The sequence below is a fragment of the Delphinus delphis genome, chromosome 1 (assembly GCF_949987515.2).
Source record: "Delphinus delphis chromosome 1, mDelDel1.2, whole genome shotgun sequence".
Taxonomy (NCBI): Eukaryota; Metazoa; Chordata; class Mammalia; order Artiodactyla; family Delphinidae; genus Delphinus; species Delphinus delphis.
In genome coordinates this window covers 69,801,975-69,813,974 of record NC_082683.1, presented here as the reverse complement: position 1 = coordinate 69,813,974, position 12,000 = coordinate 69,801,975, and the positions used below count along the sequence as shown (strand labels likewise).

The 12,000-nt window shown below is 31.4% G+C and overlaps 1 long non-coding RNA gene across 1 annotated transcript in view; it reads left to right on the top strand.

Moving 5' to 3' along the window:
- Positions 1–12,000, top strand: part of LOC132421070 (uncharacterized) — a 454,372-nt gene that overhangs the window by 382,740 nt on the left and 59,632 nt on the right. The gene's annotated exons all lie outside the window — the stretch shown is intronic.

Genomic DNA, 12,000 nt, shown 5'->3' with positions numbered 1-12,000 from the left:
TCTTCAGACTTTCCCTATAGCGGTGCTTTAAAAATCATGATAGAAAAGCCTATGTATTCATGCCCTATTTCAAGGTGTTTTTGCAGTGCTGGAATCTTTATTCTAAATTGAATTTTATAATTATATTCATAATTGACCTCACTTTGCCATACTTAGTGCTGACTGCTTCCCTTTGAATCAAGACAGATTAAAAATAGACACATTTTGTTTAAGAGTACAAAGGGTCATGCTTAATTTCAAACCACAAGCTGTCAAAAGCCTGGTATTCTCCTAGCCCAGTCATTTTATACTTGATAAGTAAACCCACTTGAGGAATGTTTATATGCCCTGATGCTTTTGGACAAGTTCACTGACAGAACACATTCTTTGAAGAAATATATCACAACTGTTTATCTCCCTGAGTGTTACCCTAAACCCTGTCAGTGCTAATGATATCAGGACATGGATTAAATAAATCCTTTTGAGAGGGACTATGGGTATTTCTGCATTCAAATCACAAATATAGGCATTTTGGCTGTGAAAGCAGGCAACAGATATTTCAACGTGTACAGCATTCTGTGCATATGAAAAGTTTTAATAGAGAAGTGCTCCAGAGATACACTGCTGTCACTCTTGGGTTTAACATACAACGGCTGCTTTCCATAAACAGGACAGAAAAAAAAAAAAGAAAGAAAGAAAGGTACACTTCTGCACAGATTACATGTGTACATCACAGTTCTGTCACAGTAAAGTAGAAAAAAATAATACTTATATATAAAGTGGTGAATATAGAATATAGAGGTGTAATGCTGGTTTCCGAAGTGATAGTAGTGACTGCAAACTGTGGGTCCCTCCCATCTTCCTTTTTCTCACAACATACATACTGGTTTTACTTTTCTATTAATGGAGTCAAGAGATTAAAATCTGTACGAATCATCCTGTGACTTCTGAGACTAAATTTATTATCTTTATTTTCAGCACAATGGCATCCTTTACCTTTCTTTCAGTGAAAATTATTTTACAAGAAACTGCCATTTTTCAACATTGTTTTTCTGTATGCAAGTCATAATTTATTTTAAAACAATTCCAAATAAATATTTTGCAACAAAAGGTCATGTCTTAAAAATCATTTACATGTATTTTGTATCAAGTCTTTTGTGATAGTGATTCTTAGGTTAAGACCTATTTAGTTTTAATTTATTTTAAATAATTTTTAATTAATTTAATTAGCAGAAATGATTATTGTATGTTCATAGGTGGCAATATAGCATCAAAACTTATTATGTTTAATGTGTAGATTAAATCTGAGAAGTAATTGAAAGTGTTTTACTCCTAAACAACAAATAAACTTGCTTTTATTTCTAATAGCTTTTAATATGAAGATATCTTCTGACCTTTTTGCTTTTTTTTTTCAATTAAATATGACACATAGAACAAATTCTTACAGTTGTTATTTATACTCTGGAATAAGTTGATTTATTGCACTAGAAACCCTTTTTTAAAATCCATAGAAAATATGTATTTACCTAACTATTTTCTAGGTCACCACACACTTACTTGTGTTTTAATCTAAATGAATAAATTTGTTGGTTTTTTTTTTTTTCTTTTCTAACTACAAAGTCAGGTATTCTATTGCTGATTTATTATTGACTTTTCAGAGAAGCATTTTTAAAAATTATTTTTATTGCCTATTTAAATTATTGTGAAAAATACATTTTTTTTAAGTCCAAGAAAAAGTGTAACATCCTAATAATTTGAGAATTAATCTCACAATTCAGTGATATTGTAAAACTTGAAATTATTCAGCTGCTGACAGCAATTTTGTTAGTTGTGAAGTTTTAATCAGAAAACAACTGAATGAAAAAATTCAAAATCAAATAATGGAAATAATGATGCTTCTCTTTAAACTTCTTTTTTATGTCTGATCTTCTTAAACATAATATGAATGAAGCCCTTCCTTATGTACTATTTCATAACTTCCACTAAGTAAAAGACCTAGATACTTTTAGAATCAATTAACCCTTTATATATAATATTATGAATAATCTTTAAGGATGAAATGATCCTGCAGAAAAGTTGAAGAGTGGTTCAATGTAAAATATTTCAAAAAATGTATTTTAGATGTGTAAGTAAAACAGGTACATGACATTATAATTGCAACTGTAATGTACTATTGTCGACCTCTTCTTAACAGTTTCTATCAGCATTTATAAAATGGACCGAAAAAATTCACTACAGACAACTGCCTAACAGCCTATTAAACCAGAGCTGCTCCATTACTGTAACTGACTCTGACATGGCACAGACTGTGCTGGGCTTCAGTGGAAAAAGGAATTTCAAAAACAAACAGTATTATTTATTTATTTATTTTTTATTTTTTGGTATTCATGCTATTCAGAACTAAGTTCTGAACAGACGAAAAGAAACTTTAACAAAAAGCAGATTTCTTTCTGATTGCCAGCTTCAGCCCAGACCATGTTAGCTTCAAATAGACAGTAGAGTTGATAAACTACAGTTTAAAAGGTCGGTGTGGGACCACTTGCTGAGGGCTATGTTTTTTATCCTATAGACTATCCAAACCCCACTAGAGTTTAAATGTTTCATTTTAGAAGAAATAAAAATTCTGTGTTATTAAATTGAAAGTAAATCAATGAAAAACATTTAGAAGAAAAAAGTAACTAAAGTGTATCAGTATATATTTCTTTTATTAGAAATTAATATCTTTGGCTTCACTTGTTTTTATCTTAACAGACACCTGTAATATGCCCTTTTACTCTAATATCCAGTATACTTATTTTTATGTATTGTTATTTATTTGTATTTATAATATGTATATATAAATGACCACTACATGCAAACATAAAATAATAAACAGTACTGTATATATAGACACACATATTTGTTATTACATATCATTTAACTCTGGTTTGGTTCTAACTTAAATTCTAGGCATTACCACAAGTTTCTAATAGTCTATTTCTGTTCTACTTATTGCATTTGATGCCATTCTCAAGAAGGATCTTTAGAGATTATTTTAAATACTGGCTTCTATCTTAAGTAATTCATTTCACGGAGTATAGCATAATGAAAGTAAACCTTTAAAAGTAACTCTTTTACTAAATTTTTTTAAAGAATTCAGTTTCCATTAATTAAATCCAGAATTTAATATGTAATTATTATTATTTAGTATGTTAAAATATTTGTTATCGTTATTTTTTCTCACTGAAATTTTGAAAAGATCACATTTTATTGAATTCAAATGAAATATAAAAGCAAAGAATAATTTTGTATTTTTTAATGTCTATATAGTTGATATTATTTTTATTGAATGCTCTTTTAACACTCATTTTGTATTTTCATTTATTTATTATGATAAGATAGTCACCAATACTGATTTTCATACAGGATTTATTTTTTTAAAATCCTAAATAAATATGGTAGTATTGGTATATTTACCATGAAATCAGATAAGAAATAAGATTAGTTGGCTACACTAGCAAGTCTAAATGATTCCTGATAAACCTTCTCAAATGACTAGCAAGTATAAAATATCCTGATGTACTTCCAAAAGTCACAACACAAGCTAAAATTTGATTAACTTTCTCTGAAATTCTACACTCAGAGTTTTATTTACAACAAACCAAACCAAACAAACTCTCACTGTTTTCACTGCATCCTTGATATTTTCAATTTATCTCTGAATAAGTCTTTGAGTCTTCTAATATTTGTTATTTTGGTTTAATCCAGGATAAATCTATGAGACAGAAGGACTTGATTCATAAATATGATGACTTAATGTGCAAATGTTCACACTTACAGATTTCTGAATAGATGACATGTTTATTGTGTCTGGAACAAAAATGTTCTAAATTAGAGTATTATAATAATAAATAATCTCCTGCTCTCTTTTTCAAAAAGTAAGCATTGGTTATAGATGTGTCAATGAAGCTTTCTAATCACAGAAAATCTGCTTAAATATAACCAATTTTCTTCCACTTCTGATACATTATTGTAGCTTCAAGATGGACAATACATATAAAATACTACTGAGATAATTAACCAAAAATATTTTATGGTACCAAGTCTGTTTACTTTTGGCGATTTGGATTTTATCTTCCATGTGGCATCTGCTTGTTAGGGGACCAACTCTTCTTGAGTAGGCTTCTGTGCAATTTGGCAGATTTTAAACTGTCCAAATAAAAATATTCCAGAACAAATGCGAGAGAACTTCTTACCCTTAATTGTGAATTAGTATCGTTGTTACACAATAGAATTAAGATTTCCCTTTCTTAATTTAAAGTTCTATCCTTTTGCTATCTCTGCAATTTATAATCATTGTTTTCCGTGTCAATATTAGTATATGATGAACTATTCTGAAAGTAGTTATGCATCCATGAATTACTTTCTCAGAATGTGTTGTTCATGTTATATAAAGCAACTCAAGATCATAGATTTTTTAAAATTTCCATGTCACAATGTCTTGAATTTTTCAAGACTTTGACTTAGATTCTAACTTAACAATTGCCATAGGTTACAGGTAACATAAGAATCTGAGATGGAAAAAGTCTTGACATAACAGTACATTTCTGCATTTATGTTAATGATTACTCATGGAAATCATATAAGGATATTTAAATGAATGCAGCCAGTGCATTTGAGTGTCATATCATCCATTGTAATGAATATGCATTGATTCAAAGTTTGAACAATCACATTATTCCCTTTCCCTCACTTTTCATGTGAAAAGCAATGAAACTATTTGAAACTAACATTAACGTAATGTCATGACTGAGTATTTAAACGAAAATAAGTCAGGAAAATCATTTTCTCATTTGTCTAGCGCTATAGCTTGGCAACATAGTATGTATCTTGAAGAATAAAACCGCCAAAAAAACATAAGATATTCCTAAATAAAACAACCATTCATTTTATTTTCCTTGCTAAACATTTTTAAAGAGGAAAAAAAAAGTAATCTCAAATCATTGACAGGCTAATATTAACAGTGAGCAAACCAAATGAAAAGTCCTTGAATTATTCTAGTCAATTCAATAAAACTTTGCCCAAGGCATGTAAAAATATGGATGGTTGAAAACTAAGATAATAAGCCACATGGGCAAGGAGAAAATAATTGTATTCTGATGACCCACCTGGTCTCTCAAAGTGAACTATTTGTATTTGATATTTAGCAAAGATTGCTAGGAATTTTCCCATGACCATTCAATATTTCTAAACTGAGTGCATACTTACTCAAAGTTAGCACAATGAAAGACACAAAGAATGGAAACATTCTCAAATTTTTCTGTTTAGCTAATTATCCCCCTTCTTCTTCGACATAATTCAGAGTGACACCAAATAATCCCAGATCCTCATAAGTAGATATTTCTCTTTGTAACTTGAATTTCTTCAGAAAAGAAAAAAAGGAATAAATTCTAATTTTTGTGACCTTAGGTGAACATTTTATCTCAAATTATATTTGATTACTTTCTCTTCCTAGATAAATTTAATGCCCAGGAAACCATTGTATGAGAAAGATTGAAATCAGAATATTGAACAACTTTGATTCTAGTGAAGTTACAGTAATGATGCACTGTGAAAAGTGGCAGTATAAATAAACCCTGGGGACTCAGAAAGACTGTCTTGAACTTAACCCAACACAATTTTGCTATACTCTTACAGATAAGTTTTTCTGTATACAGATAGCCAAGGCAGGAGTATGTGACAAAAGTAATGGAGATAGAAACATTTGATCATAGTATTTTGAGAAAATAGAAAAGGGATTATTGAGGATTTGAAATAAGAAAAGATAGGTGAAATGGATGAAGTAAGATAAGGTCAGTACATACTCTTAACACATGGTTTCTATGATCAAAAAGTCTCTGTATTAAAAGTTATTTCATTTCTCTTAGGGAATAGCAATATGTAGTACATTTTAGGTCCTGAGAACTTTTTCAGTAATGTAATACAGTTAACTTTATTTAATTATTGTATTCCACATTGCTTGTATTCCACATTGTATTCCACATTGCTTTATTTAAGAAACAGCTAATACTGTATTAGGATATTTTATTGTCCAGAATATATTTTGGAAAAAAAAATCATAAAATTAAGAGTACAATTACCATTATTGACAAACTACGTAAGTCAGAATGGTTGAACTATAGAATGATTAGAACAAGAATTGTGGGAGAAGAGCCTAGAGAAGTTAGTTCAATAAAAGGTCTTGAATATCATTGCTAATGCTTTCATACATTATCCATAGACTGTGAGACTATAAGAAGTTGTTAAGGGATTTTTAACATGCATCTGATATGATCATATCTACATTTTAGAAATATCCCTGAAATGAGTATTTAGAATATAACTGGGAGAACAGAAATTAGAATTGATAACACTGAAGCTAGAGAAAACAGTAAAAAAAAAACACTGCAAAAAGAAGAGAAAAATAAAAGCCTAAAATGTTGCTATGGAGATGGGGCTAAAATGAGACAAATAAAATTAGGAGATAGTAAAGGAATAGAATTAATAGGATTAGGTGGCCAAATTTAATGTAGAAGTTGAGTGAAATTTAGAAATCTGTGATAAATCCCAAATCATCACAGAAAAGTCAGGTGGAATGGCAGCCTAGAGAACCAGGGGAGAGTGGTGGTGAATTTTTTAAATTGTTTTTGTGATGACTTTATAACCTAAGTCTTCTTGACTGAAACTTCTTGACCAAAGACATTGGAAAACTTGATAGACAAGTTAAGGTCTCTAGTGCATTGTTAGGTAAAGATTATAATAGAGGAGCATACTGCATCCCAGTTGTGGCTTAGTAAGAGAATTCAAACTCTTTCTAGTTCCACTATGGGAATGAATGAGAGTTTCTTTCATGATACAGACTTGTGCCCAACTCTCTAGTTTTATTTGTGAAGTTGGTCTCCTAGGTGGATTATTCATGTGAGAAAGTGTTGAAACATGAAGCTTGATAAAATCTCTGAGTATGGATAGATTTTATTACACATTGAGAAGTTAATGTTAAGTAAGTTGACTTCTAAGGATTGGTGCTTTTTACTAGACCAAAAGGAATGAAAAAGCTGGACACTGACTTGGGTACTATGAAGCTTCCTTGCACTGGTTTCAGAGAAAATGTTAATAAAACATTTTTAAACTTTAAACAAATATCCATATATTTATATCTATGTCTGTAAATCTGGATGAAAACATGATCTGCAAGTAATAGCTGGTACAAATTACTCTTTTATACATATAGGGCCTAATGATATGTACATATAAGAATAACAGAAAATAAAAATAAACACACTGATTAAAAGAAAAGAAAAAGTGTTCACCTTGTCCATGAAATAGTGTTTTGCATTACTAAGAACAGTTTCCTGGCTTATACTTCTTATACTTGAGAAATAACAAGGCTTTCATGTCATAAATAGAAAATAACTGAGAAATTCAAAACTTAATTACTCATTGTGCTTTTAATTTGCTTACTTACATCGGCATAAAAGCTTTGAAGCATATTGCATTCAAAAGAATACTATTGTATTAGTTTCCTAAGGCTGCCATAACAAAGTACTATTAACTTAGTGGCTTAAAAGAAAAAAAAAATATTTTTTTATAGTTCTGGAGTTAGAAGTACAAAATTAAATTATTGGCAGGGTCATGATCTCTGTGAAGGCTCTAGAGAAGAGTTGTTCCTTGTCTCTTCCTAAATTCTTGGAGTTTCTTGAATTTTAGACACATTACCCCACCTCTTCCTCCATGGTTACATAACATTATTTCTGTGTGTATCTGTGTCAAAGTACAAAGTTCCCTCTTATAAAGACACCAATCACTAGATTAGGGCCCACACTACTCTAGGATGACCTCATTTTAACTTGATTACATATGTAAAAAAAACTATTTCCAAATAAGGTCACATTCACCGACACCAGGGGTTAAAACTTCAATGTGTTTTTGGAGAGGACCCAACACAATTCGATCTACAACAATCATAATGCTTTAAGAATTTTTCAATCTAATAATTAGCCAAGAAATGGTGGACATCACAATTAGGTTGAATATGTTATCTGAATAACAAATTGGTTCAAATGCATTTACATCACAGTTCTTTGGAAATTCAGGTGGCTTACTTTTTTAACTGAAATTCTTATTAGATAATTTTAGGTTAATATTTTTGAATCTTTATAAATATTAAAGTTATTAAAAAAATAATGCAGAGAGGTCTGGTATATACTTTATGCAGTTTCCCCCAGGGGCAGCGTCCTGCAAACTATCACAGCCAGGATATTGACATTCATATAATCCACTAATCTTATTCAGATTTCCCTAGTTTTATTTGTACTCTCGTGTGTCTACTTAGTTCTACACAATTTTATAACATGGGTCTGTTTGTGTATCTATCACCGTAGTCAAGATACAGAACAGTTCTATCACCACAAGTATCCTTTATGTTACCCTTTTATGATCATACCCCTTCTTTTCTGTTCCCACTTCACCCCTAACCCCTGGCAATTAATTAATCAGTTCTCCATTTCTAAAATGTCATTTTAAGAATTTATGTAAGTGGAATATATAGTATGGAACTTTCTGAGACTGGCTTTTTTTTTTTTTTTTTTTTTTTCCCGGTACGCGGGGCTTTCACTGTTGTGGCCTCTCCCGTTGCGGAGCATAGGCTCCGGACGTGCAGGCCCAGTGGCCATGGCTCACGGGCCCAGCCGCTCCGCGGCATGTGGGATCTTCCCAGACCGGGGCACGAACCTGTGTCCCCCTACATCGGCAGGACTCCCAACCACTGCGCCACCAGGGAAGCCCGAGACTGGCTTTTTTACTCAGCATAATTCCCTACAGATTCATCCAAGTTGTTGCTTATTACCAATAGTTCATTCATTTTTATTGCTGAGAAGCATTCCATGGTACACATGCATCAGTTCATTTAACCATTCCAGTGGTTCTATTTCTAAGAGTAGAATTTTATTTTAATTACTGTTTAGATAGAAATAACTTTCCTGAGTTCATTCCAAATATTTCCAGCTTTCTTTTCCAAAGCTCTTAGGTCATTTTGTTTTAGAGTTTTGTGTAAGAGTTTTGTATTGGTACTCAGGAATTTTTGTGATGAATTTTAGTGAGGACAATTTGTAGATTGTTAATCCATAGAAGATGGAGGAGCAGACCTTTGTATATTGATCATTCAGTTCCCTTCTCCTTCCCTCTTCCCATTCTTCCAATGAATTATTAAGTGTCAGGTGTACAATGTTAAACCTTCTTTCCCCCCTTAAAATCCAAGATAGGGGATATGTGTTTATACAAAAGATGTTTATAGTATTTGTTATATGTATGAGAACAGAGTATATTAGTTAATATAATATGAAAAAATACCCCTTTATGTAGAACTTTAAAAAATGATAATCATCTTAATCAGGGTTTTACCAAATGCAAAAAAAAGTGGAGCTTACATAATTAAAATCAGGAAAATAACCAAGTTGTTTTGTCAAAAATGATTCTCCAATGCCAACTTGTTACATCTTGTTCTTTTCTCTCTTTCACATTATTTTTGGCATCAAACCTGATCTTCTCTTTAAAGGAAGATAAAAGAGGAAGTTATAATTTATTGAGCTGATTCTGTGTCAGGGACTTTACCTTCACTGTTATCCCAGTTGGCCTTCACAAAATCTCTATAAGAAAATAATTCTGTGTTTATTTTTACAGATGTTAAAATGTAAGTTCAGAACAGGTATAGAACATAAATATGATTAAGACTCCAGATTTTGAAGTTACACATATCTGGATTCAAACTTAGTTGTGCTACTACTACTGATTATTAGGAGATATGCAAGTTACATAAACCCTCTTGAACTCCAATTTTCTCATATGTATTGCAGGGCTAACAAAACCTATCTATCAAATTTTTCATAAATAAGTTAATCAATGTATATAAAGTGTACTCAAGATATTGCCTGGAGTGAGCTCAGTTTCTGGAAAATAAAATAATTATTTTAAAACATTAATATTTTAAATTAAATTAAAATTGACTAATAATATTTAAGAGATAATAGCTGGAAATTACAGAGAACTTCAAACGTAGGTGTAGATGTCAATTAGACCGAGCTAGGTTTTTTTTCTGTAACAAATCACTCTATATCTCTAGCTAGAAATAACAAAGAATCATTTCCTACTTTTGCTGTGTGTCCATCTTGAGTCATCAGGTGTTTTCTGCTCATTTAAGTCAGTTAGACACATAATTTAATGGTGCTACAGCATTTTGAATGTTGCCAGGCACTATACTAGAGAAAAAATAAAACGTTCTCATGAAGTATCCATTGTCTCTTAAGACTGCCTACAAATGACTCATTGCTGTTGTTCCTATTTCATGGGTAAAAGCAAATTACATGACCACATGTGAAACCAAGGGACAGAGAAATGCCATGTTGTCATGTATGCACAATGTGAAAGAACACTGGTAGTTTTATTAACAGTCCTAATACCCTTTTCCATTATACTGTAATAATTCCAAATTCTTTATCTTCCTTTCTTTTTTCAACCTACTGACAAAAGAAAGATTTGGAAAATTACTAATTCTTATATGGAACATTTTGTGTACACTAAAAATGATGGGAAAGATAATTGAAAGGAATGAAAAAGCATTTTTCCTTCCTTAGTTCCACAAATATATCTATATGTTCATTCCTAAAACCAACACTGAGCCTCTAAATGTGTTGGGCATTCACTAGAACACTTGTCATTCTCTTTTTGTAAGTCAGTGAAGATATTATTCATTGTATCACCCAGGTAGAAAAAAAGATGAAAACTGCAATCCAATTCCCAGTGAAACACTGGCAGAAAAACAAACAACAACAACAAAAACCCAAAACATAAAAGCAAAAAGTTGTTATGCTTAGCCAACCCAAATGATGTGAAATGAAATGAAAAATAAAAAAAGAAACAAAAAATCTCTCACTGTTGTCTAAGCTGTTCAGCATTTGAAAATGGATACATCCTTGTCAGGCTACCTAACAATAAAACAAAGTTTGTAAGTAGAATCTTAGTGAAAACTGTGCAACTGAGAACTAATTAGTGTGTTGGCAGAATTGTCAACTAAGACTTTTTTTCAGTCAGTGGAAAATGAATGATGGTAGATTTTAGAGATATATAAATACAATTTGGTGTCACACATACTCACATAAATATCCTTTATTTCACACCTTTGAGAAACAATAAAAGTTGTTGCTTTAATTTGCCACTTATACTTGATAAATGGAGATAAAATGTGCTCATATAAAATAATTCATTCTTTTATTTAAATATATAATATACACCTAGTTACAGCAACTAGTATAAGAATGTACATAAAATAAGAAATCTATTCAGACCACACAGGCTGTGCTTGATTACTGTACCTCAAAGGACTTAAATAGAAGATATAAATTCTTGATTGGCAAATGTGTTGATAATGAGGAAGAGAAGATGACGCATGAGGGGCTGGCAGTTAATAGCAGAGATTTTCTCTTGCTGGCTGAATGTTTTAGGTTCCAGCACACAATCACTAACAAATGCAGAAAGGCCCTGAGGATACAACTAAGACCACTCTCAACTGTCCTTCTAACCACAAGAAATTATTCAGTGATTACTTCTAGCCTTTCACTTTAGATATATTTTTAATCGTTCCCAAAATTGTATGAAATATTAATATACCAAGTATAAGGGAGAAGAACCTTACTCAGAGAAGTTAAGCAACTTATTCAAGATGTGAAATGAGTAGCAATTTGAATTTGAAGTTCTCACATTATGTTAACTTACATGACAAAAAGGATTTTGCACATGTGATTAGGCTAAGGATCTTGAGATGGACAGTTATTATTCTGGTAGGCATAATGTAGGACACAAGTGTCCTTATAAGAGTAAAGGGAAAAGGTCAGAGAGAAGGCAGGGTGTGGCAATAGAAGCAGAGGTTGTAATGATAAGCTTTGCAAATCATAGAAAGGGTCTTGAGATATGAATCGCAGTTGACCCCTGGAAGCTGGAAACAGATTCTCT